General features: G+C 47.1%; 1 non-coding gene across 1 annotated transcript; it reads right to left on the bottom strand.

Moving 5' to 3' along the window:
• Positions 1-4,788: 4,788 nt before the first annotated feature.
• LOC146854328 (signal recognition particle RNA) lies at positions 4,789-5,088 on the bottom strand. Its single transcript, XR_014959314.1, has one exon.
• Positions 5,089-9,881: the final 4,793 nt, after the last annotated feature.

Here is a 9,881-nt window from a genome sequence, read left to right as displayed (position 1 = left end):
AAACACTGCAGCTGTCCTAATGATGAAATGCATTCCATAAGTAAGGATAATGATAAAGTAAGGTGGAATTAATTGATGGTTTACCAACCATGTTTCAAGAAAATCAATTTCACTATCCTTCAAAGAAAGGAAAAAAATGTCTTATCAAGAAGCAGTGTGAATATGGGAAGGGCCTTTAAAAAAGATGTGGAGTTTCCTAAAGTAAAAAAGAGGGTTGAACTGATTGAAGGGAGAGAGGAAGTAGGGTCGGAAAGATTGTGACGGGGAAGTGAATACAACATAAATACTAGTATTTAGAGAGTGAGAGACAGGTAGAGGGACAGAAGGGAAAGGAGAGTGAGAGTGAGAGAGAAGAGCCAGGTTAGGGCTGAGTTTCTCTTTATCTGCCTGTGACTCCCTGTAGAAGCTTGCCGGCACAATTTAGGCTGTCCTGTAGGCATCCCTTGTTATGCCGAGCTAGCCAATATTGAGAAAAATAGCATGGGTCACAATGATGGAACTCGTCTGCAACATCGGAAGTTTTAAAGTGGAATGGAGTGGGAGGGCTAGAAGAGTTACCATAAAGAATGAATACGCGTCATTCTGTTCTCTAGCCTCAACAGCTGCAAGAGAGGAACTCCTGCTGGCCAAGAAGACCAATGTCAGTTCAGCTTGAACAGGTGAAAGCATGCCTGATTCTGCAAAGGTAGGAGATTACACTTTTGCGTCAGAGGTGGTCACGGGCTATTGCACATTAGGAAACCGTTTATTGAGGTGCAGTTGGATTACTCTATCTTCTACCACCTCAAAATCAGCTGCTCATGCAGTGTTCTATACCGATGAGCTATTTTGGTCCTCCCTGCCCCCTACAGCTAGTGGGTCCCCTGACTAGGGAAAGTGATTCAAACAGATTTGCATATCTTTTCATAGGAGACTTCTTGACTTATTTTATACTGTGCCAAATCAAGGTAGATTGAGTAATGATCTTTACAGACCTATATTGGAGAACTGCAGTGTGAGAACGTGGCTCTGTATATACTGTTCCCAAATAGATACAGGGTGTACAGAGTCCACAGTCCCCAGAGGTTTGGCAGAGGCTAAAGTTAGATATAACCTTACTCTCTAAAGTGGTAGCTTGGTCGAGCAGTAAGGCAGTATCAGAGGACAGTGTAAAGCATTTGTTGCACACACTCAGTCAGCAAATGGTCTCACACACTCAATAACTGAACTCTAGGCCAATGGTTTATCTACAAAAAATATATGCTTGTTTTATTTTAGAACCAACAATGGGTATTAAAATATACTTTCTCAGAATGAGATGCTTTATATAAATACTTTTGCAATATGCAATTGACTTTTGTAGAAAGTTACAAGTGGTTGCAATAGGCAACAAAATTTTAAACACAATAATGCATTGAGCTCAATGGAAGTTTCAAGTTATTTGCAACAGATTACTTTTAGGATTACTTTTGGAGTTCCAGGACTGGATCCTAGATTCAGTCCTGGGTCAGTACTTGGAATCAATCGATAAATGTCGACTTAATTACTGTGATGATTTTTAGACAATATTTTGCTATTTTAAAAGTTGATAGAAAATATTTCATAGAAAACAGTCAATGATTCCCTATTGCAGAAAATTTAAGTTGCAGGTATAGTATGTTCTCGTTACTTTTGTAATCCAGTACTGGGTGCCTAGACTCAGTACTAGGACCTTTATCCAAAACAGGTAAGTAATTACGTTTTCAGAAATTATACGATTTTTAAAGAATATTCAAAGTTTGCAGAAATTGACACTTAGAAGAAATTTCACAGAAAAACAGTCAATGATTTCCTATGGGAGAAAATTGGGTTACTGGTAAGTACAGTTGTAAGTATTTTTCAGAGTCAGTGCTGGGCACCAAGATCCAGCACTGGGAGCTCACCTAATAGCAGGTGAGTATTTTCGTTTTCGTTACTCGGCTGATTTTTGGTGAATATTTTAAGTTTTGAAAAGTCCACACTTGGAAGAAATTTCAGGAAAAACCAGTCAATGTTACCCTATGGAGAAGATTGAGTTATCGGTTTAAAGGTAAGTACTCGACTGGCAGAGTTAAGGTTCTGGGCACAGACTCAGGCGTCTCCCAGGGTCAGGTAGGTACAGTTGGTTCACCCTCAGCGGCACAAGGGCGGCCGGGTGCAGAGAGAGTTAGGCCCAATGTTATCCTATGAGAGGTAGGGGGGCCTTGGTTGGTGGCTGCTGACTAGCAGGCCACGTGGCTGTGGGAGCTGGGCTCCTGGTCACTTACTCAGGGCAAGTGGGGAAGTAGATAGATATAGAGGTTGCACTGCCAGGGCCACTCGGGCGGCTGGGTGCAGGGTGCTTTTGAGCATTCAGGCGCTCAATTGATTTGAATGGGAAATCTCTGCTTTAGAAAAAGACTGCAAGCTCGGGGACGAAGATTCTTCAGGTGCCACCACCACTTCGAGAGGTAAGTTGGGTAGTTGGAGGATAGGTAGGTACCCCGGGATTGGGAACAGGGGGCCGCGGAGCGCCGGGTGCAGGGGTACCTTTTGGTGTCGGGAAATCTTACCCTCTGTTGATCGCGGTTGGGGGGGCACCTGGTTCTGAGGCTGCAGGCTTCTTCAGGAGTGTCGAGGGAGGTCCTTGGGTGCCGGACTCGGGGTCACAGTCGCCGTGGGGTCGTCCTTGTGGTCTTTGTTCACTCTGGCACAGGCCAGGCTTGGTGGGTGCAGAGTGTGAAGGCTTCGCGGTTCCGGGCTGCTGCCAGGGATTAGAAGTAGATTTGAGTAGAGCCTCTACTCATGGGAGTGCCAGGGGTTTAGAGTCAAAAGGTAGCCAGGTCCTCCAGGGTTTGTGAGGTTGCTGGCCACAAGAGATGCCGGGTTGGAGCAGGAGCAGGTTCGAGGGTCGACAGGCCGGTAGGGCTGGGCCAAAGCAGTTGGTGTCTTCCTCTTCTTAGCAGCTGCAGGGCAGGTCTTCTTTCTTCTAGCTCTTCTTCGGTTTTCGGAATCTGGAATCTGGGGAAGGAAGGTTCAGGGTGCCCCTAAATACTAGATTTAGGGGCGTTACAGGTAGGTGAAGGGCAGGGACCAATGGGCCCCTGTCCTGGGGTGGGTACACCCCCTATCCTGCCTCTCTCCTGTGGGAGGAGGGCAGTAGCCTAGTCCTTATTGGGCAGGGCTTTCCATCTTCAAGATGGCGAGAGCCCGGAGATGTGCTTCACCTCGCCTCCCCCACCTGAGGGGTGGGGTTGGCAGGCTGGCACATCCCCTGTCCTTATTTGGGGTTTCCGGCCAAGCTTCCCGCCAGAGTAGGGGGTTGCAGTGGCCTGGGGAAGCTCACAGAGGCGGCATGACTTTGAAGCTTCCCCCTGCCCATCCTGGGGGAGGAGATTTAGCACCTCGCCCAGGATGTGCATTGTTGCAGGCCCAGGAGAGCAGGGGCTCTCCTACCCAGGGGTCCAGCAACATGTCTGCTGTGTGGCAGCCTGGGCAGCCTCAGAACAGACATGGATTGTAGGTTAGGTTTTAGGGGGCATCTCTAAGATGCCCTCTGGGGTGCTTGGTACATTAAATCCCACACTGGCATCAGTGTGGGTTTAATGTGCTGAGAAGTTTGATACCAAACTTCTCAGTCTTCAGTGTTGCCATTATGGTGCTGGGAAGTTCGTGTTTGACGAGCTCTCAGCACCATGTACTCCTAAATGGCAGCACTGCACTTACAGTGCCCAGGAATGTACCTGGGTACTATAGGGGCACAGGGCTCCTGCTCCTGTGCCCACACCATTGGTATAGGGCACCCAGCTAGAGGGGTGGCTGATGTATGCCATGGCAGTGTAGGTGGTGGGCATGGCACACAGGGATGTGTGCCATGTCGACTCTTTGTTTTGTCTTGTACCCAGACACCCAGCCTGCAAGGGCAGTGTGTGTGTGTAAGGGTACAGGGCCTCTAAGGGTGGCACAATGAGTGCTGCAGCCCTTAGAGGCCTTCCCTAGTCAGAAGGCCCTGGGTACCCAGGGTACCATTTACCAGGGGCTGACATGTGTCCAGGGTGTGCCAATTTGTGTTTTGTGTTTTTAGGGAAGGAACATAGGCCCTGGGCACCTGATTGGCAGGAGTCCAGGGCACACTCAGTCAAAGTACATTCAGCAATTCAGCAAAACGTGGGGGCATACCATGCAAGAAAGATGGCACTTTCTCACATGCAGCGCCTGTCAACCTTCTCTTTATGCTGAGATTTTTAAACAACATCAACATTTAAAAGTATTAAACCGGTAAGAGTTAGCTGGAGTAAGGCCAGAGGCTCCAACGTTTGGGAGTTGCACAGCCCTCAGTCTTTTCATGTTTCGCTCAAAGAGTGAAGGGCCCTGTAATTTCTCCTTCTCATTCACATATGAAAAGAATGAGGGCTAATCAAAAAATGAATTAGAGCTGGACGTAGAAATGCAGCAGAAGGGCCAGCAAGCGCATTTCTAAGTTGCTCTATGAAGGATGCTTTTGTACTTGACAGATCAGTTTAATCCTACAGGTGCTCTAAAAGGAAGAATGCATTTGAGTCATCCTTGCTGAAAATCACACAGCCATTTATTCTAGGCTGCACTGAGTTTTCAGTCCTCTCCGCCTGCTAGCTTGTTGTTGCAATATGTCTCAATTCTGGAGAATTGTCTGCTATGCTGAAATGCGTGGCCCAGTTCAAATGTTCATCATATTTCCTGGAAAAATATCAAAAGGAAAACAAAGATTTGGTTTTGGGAAAATAATTTATTACACCTTGTAAAAATCAAAACTTTCACATTTGAGTCAAAAAAGAGAGGCTAGGTCTCACTATTTTGCTCAGGCTGTTTTACACGTACTGCTCACAGGCGCTGTCCTGCTACCAATGGGCATGGAAGCTTTGGCCTGCTCTGTTTCCAGCCTTGGTCAGTGCACCTCTCGTTACACAACCTGAAATTCGAGAGCTCCCTCTAGAACACCATATTGATGCCCAATGCAGCATGGACACCTGATCAACACAGCTGAGTGCAGCCCAGAACCCCTGAGCTCAAGCAATCCACAAGCCTCTGCCTCCCAAGTAACTAGGACAACAGGCACACGCCACCTTGCCCGGCAAACACTGCAGCTGTCCTAATGATGAAATGCATTCCATAAGTAAGGATAATGATAAAGTAAGGTGGAATGAATTGATGGTTTACCAACCATGTTTCAAGAAAATCAATTTCACTATCCTTCAAAGAAAGGAAAAAAATGTCTTATCAAGAAGCAGTGTGAATATGGGAAGGGCCTTTAAAAAAAGATGTGGAGTTTCCTAAAGTAAAAAAGAGGGTTGAACTGATTGAAGGGAGAGAGGAAGTAAGGTCGGAAAGATTGTGACGGGGAAGTGAATACAACATAAATACTAGTATTTAGAGAGTGAGAGACAGGTAGAGGGACAGAAGGGAAAGGAGAGTGAGAGTGAGAGAGAAGAGCCAGGTTAGGGCTGAGATTCTCTTTATCTGCCAGTGACTCCCTGTAGAAGCTTGCCGGCACAATTTAGGCTGTCCTGTAGGCATCCCTTGTTATGCCGAGCCAGCCAATATTGAGAAAAATAGCATGGGTCACAATGATGGAACTCGTCTGCAACATCGGAAGTTTTAAAGTGGTATGGAGTGGGAGGGCTAGAAGAGTTACCATAAAGAATGAATACGCGTCATTCTGTTCTCTAGCCTCAACAGCTGCAAGAGAGGAACTCCTGCTGGCCAAGAAGACCAATGTCAGTTCAGCTTGAACAGGTGAAAGCATGCCTGATTCTGCAAAGGTAGGAGATTACACTTTTGCGTCAGAGGTGGTCACGGGCTATTGCACATTAGGAAACCGTTTATTGAGGTGCAGTTGGATTACTCTATCTTCTACCACCTCAAAATCAGCTGCTCATGCAGTGTTCTATACCGATGAGCTATTTTGGTCCTCCCTGCCCCTTCCAGCTAGTGGGTCCCCTGACTAGGGAAAGTCATTCAAACAGATTTGCATATCTTTTCATAGGAGACTTCTTGACTTATTTTATACTGTGCCAAATCAAGGTAGATTGAGTAATGATCTTGACAGACCTATATTGGAGAACTGCAGTGTGAGAAAGTGGCTCTGTATATACTGTTCCCAAATAGATACAGGGTGTACAGAGTCCACAGTCCCCAGAGGTTTGGCAGAGGCTAAAGTTAGATATAACCTTACTCTCTAAAGTGGTAGCTTGGTCGAGCAGTAAGGCAGTATCAGAGGACAGTGTAAAGCATTTGTTGCACACACTCAGTCAGCAAATGGTCTCACACACTCAATAACTGAACTCTAGGCCAATGGTTTATCTACAAAAAATATATGCTTGTTTTATTTTAGAACCAACAATAGGTATTAAAATATACTTTCTCAGAATGAGATGCTTTATATAAATACTTTTGCAATATGCAATTGACTTTTGTAGAAAGTTACAAGTGGTTGCAATAGGCAACAAAATTTTAAACACAATAATGCATTGAGCTCAATGGAGGTTTCAAGTTATTTGCAACAGATTACTTTTAGGATTACTTTTGGAGTTCCAGGACTGAATCCTAGATTCAGTCCTGGGTCAGTACTTGGAATCAAGTGATAAAAGTCGACTTAATTACTGTGATGATTTTTAGACAATATTTTGCTATTTTAAAAGTTGATAGAAAATATTTCATAGAAAACAGTCAATGATTCCCTATGGCAGAAAATTCAAGTTGCAGGTATAGTATGTTCTCGTTACTTTTGTAATCCAGTACTGGGTGCCTAGACTCAGTACTGGGACCTTTATCCAAAACAGGTAAGTAATTAAGTTTTCAGAAATTATACTATTTTTAAAGAATATTCAAATTTGCAGAAATTGACACTTAGAAGAAATTTCACAGAAAAACAGTCAATGATTTCCTATGGGAGAAAATTGGGTTACTGGTAAGTACAGTTGTAAGTATTTTTCAGAGTCAGTGCTGGGCACCAAGATCCAGCACTGGGAGCTCACCTAATAGCAGGTGAGTATTTTCGTTTTCGTTACTCGGCTGATTTTTGGTGAATATTTTAAGTTTTGAAAAGTCCACACTTTGAAGCAATTTCAGGAAAAACCAGTCAATGTTACCCTATGGAGAAAATTGAGTTATCGGTTTAAAGGTAAGTACGCGACTGGCAGAGTTAAGGTTCTGGGCATAGACTCAGGGGTCTCCCAGGGTCAGGTAGGTACAGTTAGTTCACCCTCAGCGGCACAAGGGCGGCCGGGTGCAGAGAGAGTTAGGCCCAATGTTATCCTATGAGTGGTAGGGGGGCCTTGGTTGGTGGCTGCTGACTAGCAGGCCACGTGGCTGTGGGAGCTGGGCTCCTGGTCACTTACTCAGGGCAAGTGGGGAAGTAGATAGATATAGAGGTTGCACTGCCAGGGCCACTCGGGCGGCTGGGTGCAGGGTGCTTTTGAGCATTCGGGCGCTCAATTGATTTGAATGGGAAATCTCTGGTTTAGAAAAAGACTGCAAGCTCGGGGACGAAGATTCTTCAGGTGCCACCACCACTTCGAGAGGTAAGTTGGGTAGTTGGAGGATAGGTAGGTACCCCAGGATTGGGCACAGGGCGCCGCGGGGCGCCGGGTGCAGGGGTACCTTTTGGTGTCGGGAAATCTTTCCCTCTGTTGATCGCGGTTGGGGGGGCACCTGTTCTGTGGCTGCAGGCTTCTTCAGGAGTGTCGAGGGAGGTCCTTGGGTGCCGGACTCGGGGTCACAGTCGCCGTGGGGTTGTCCTTGTGGTCTTTGTTCACTCTGGCACAGGCCAGGCTTGGTGGGTGCAGAGTGTGAAGGCTTCGCGGTTCCGGGCTGCTGCCAGGGATTAGAAGTAGATTTGAGTAGAGCCTCTACTCATGGGAGTCCCAGGGGTTTAGAGTCAAAAGGTAGCCAGGTCCTCCAGGGTTTGTGAGGTTGCTGGCCACAAGACATGCCGGGTTGGAGCAGGAGCAGGAGCAGGTTCGAGGGTCGACAGGCCGGTAGGGCTGGGGCCAAAGCAGTTGGTGTCTTCCTCTTCTTAGCAGCTGCAGGGCAGGTCTTCTTTCTTCTAGCTCTTCTTCGGATTTCGGAATCTGAAATCTGGGGAAGGAAGGTTCAGGGTGCCCCTAAATACTAGATTTAGGGGCGTTACAGGTAGGTGAAGGGCAGGGACCAATGGGCCCCTGTCCTGGGGTGGGTACACCCCCTATCCTGCCTCTCTCCTGTGGGAGGAGGGCAGTAGCCTAGTCCTTATTGGGCAGGGCTTTCCATCTTCAAGATGGCGAGAGCCCGGAGATGTGCTTCACCTCGCCTCCCCCACCTGAGGGGTGGGGTTGGCAGGCTGGCACATCCCCTGTCCTTATTTGGGGTTTCCGGCCAAGCTTCCCGCCAGAGTGGGGGGTTGCAGTAGCCTGGGGAAGCTCACAGAGGCGGCATGCCTTTGAAGCTTCCCCCTGCCCATCCTGGGGGAGGAGATTTAGCACCTCGCCCAGGATGTGCATTGTTGCAGGCCCAGGAGAGCAGGGGCTCTCCTACCCAGGGGTCCAGCAACATGTCTGCAGTGTGGCAGCCTGGGCAGTCTCAGAACAGACATGGGTTGTAGGCTAGGTTTTAGGGGGCATCTCTAAGATGCCCTCTGGGGGCTTGGTACATTAAATCCCACACTGGCATCAGTGTGGGTTTAATGTGCTGAGAAGTTTGATACCAAACTTCTCAGTCTTCAGTGTTGCCATTATGGTGCTGGGAAGTCCGTGTTTGACGAGCTCTCAGCACCATGTACTCTTAAATGGCAGCACTGCACGTACAGTGCCCAGGAATGTACCTGGGTACTGTAGGGGCACAGGGCTCCTGCTCCTGTGCCCACACCATTGGTATAGGGCACCCAGCTAGAGGGGTGGCTGATGTATGCCATGGCAGTGTAGGTGGTGGGCATGGCACACAGGGATGTGTGCCATGTCGACTCTTTGTTTTGTCTTGTACCCAGACACCCAGCCTGCAAGGGCAGTGTGTGTGTGTAAGGGTACAGGGCCTCTAAGGGTGGCACAATGAGTGCTGCAGCCCTTAGAGGCCTTCCCTAGTCAGAAGGCCCTGGGTACCTAGGGTACCATTTACCAGGGGCTGACATGTGTCCAGGGTGTGCCAATTTGTGTTTTGTGTTTTTAGGGAAGGAACATAAGCCCTGGGCACCTGATTGGCAGGAGTCCAGGGCACACTCAGTCAAAGTACATTCAGCAATTCAGCAAAACGTGGGGGCATACCATGCAAGAAAGATGGCACTTTCTCACATGCAGCGCCTGTCAACCTTCTCCTTATGCTGAGATTTTTAAACAACATCAACATTTAAAAGTATTAAACCGGTAAGAGTTAGCTGGAGTAAGGCCAGAGGCTCCAACGTTTGGGAGTTGCACAGCCCTCAGCCTTTTCATGTTTCGCTCAAAGAGTGAAGGGCCCTGTAATTTCTCCTTCTCATTCACATATGAAAAGAATGAGGGCTAATCAAAAAATGAATTAGAGCTGGACGTAGAAATGCAGCAGAAGGGCCAGCAAGCGCATTTCTAAGTTGCTCTATGAAGGATGCTTTTGTACTTGACAGATCAGTTTAATCCTACAGGTGCTCTAAAAGGAAGAATGCATTTGAGTCATCCTTGCTGAAAATCACACAGCCATTTATTCTAGATTGCACTGAGTTTTCAGTCCTCTCCGCCTGCTAGCTTGTTGTTGCAATATGTCTCAATTCTGGAGAATTGTCTGCTATGCTGAAATGCGTGGCCCAGTTCAAATGTTCATCATATTTCCTGGACAAATATCAAAAGGAAAACAAAGATTTGGTTTTGGGAAAATAATTTATTACACCTTGTAAAAATCAAAACTTTCACATTTGAGTCAAAAAA

This window comes from Triturus cristatus, chromosome 4_1 (assembly GCF_964204655.1).
Source record: "Triturus cristatus chromosome 4_1, aTriCri1.1, whole genome shotgun sequence".
NCBI lineage: Eukaryota > Metazoa > Chordata > Amphibia > Caudata > Salamandridae > Triturus > Triturus cristatus.
Note: the sequence above shows the minus strand (reverse complement) of the source record. Positions and strands in the feature narration are given on the sequence as shown.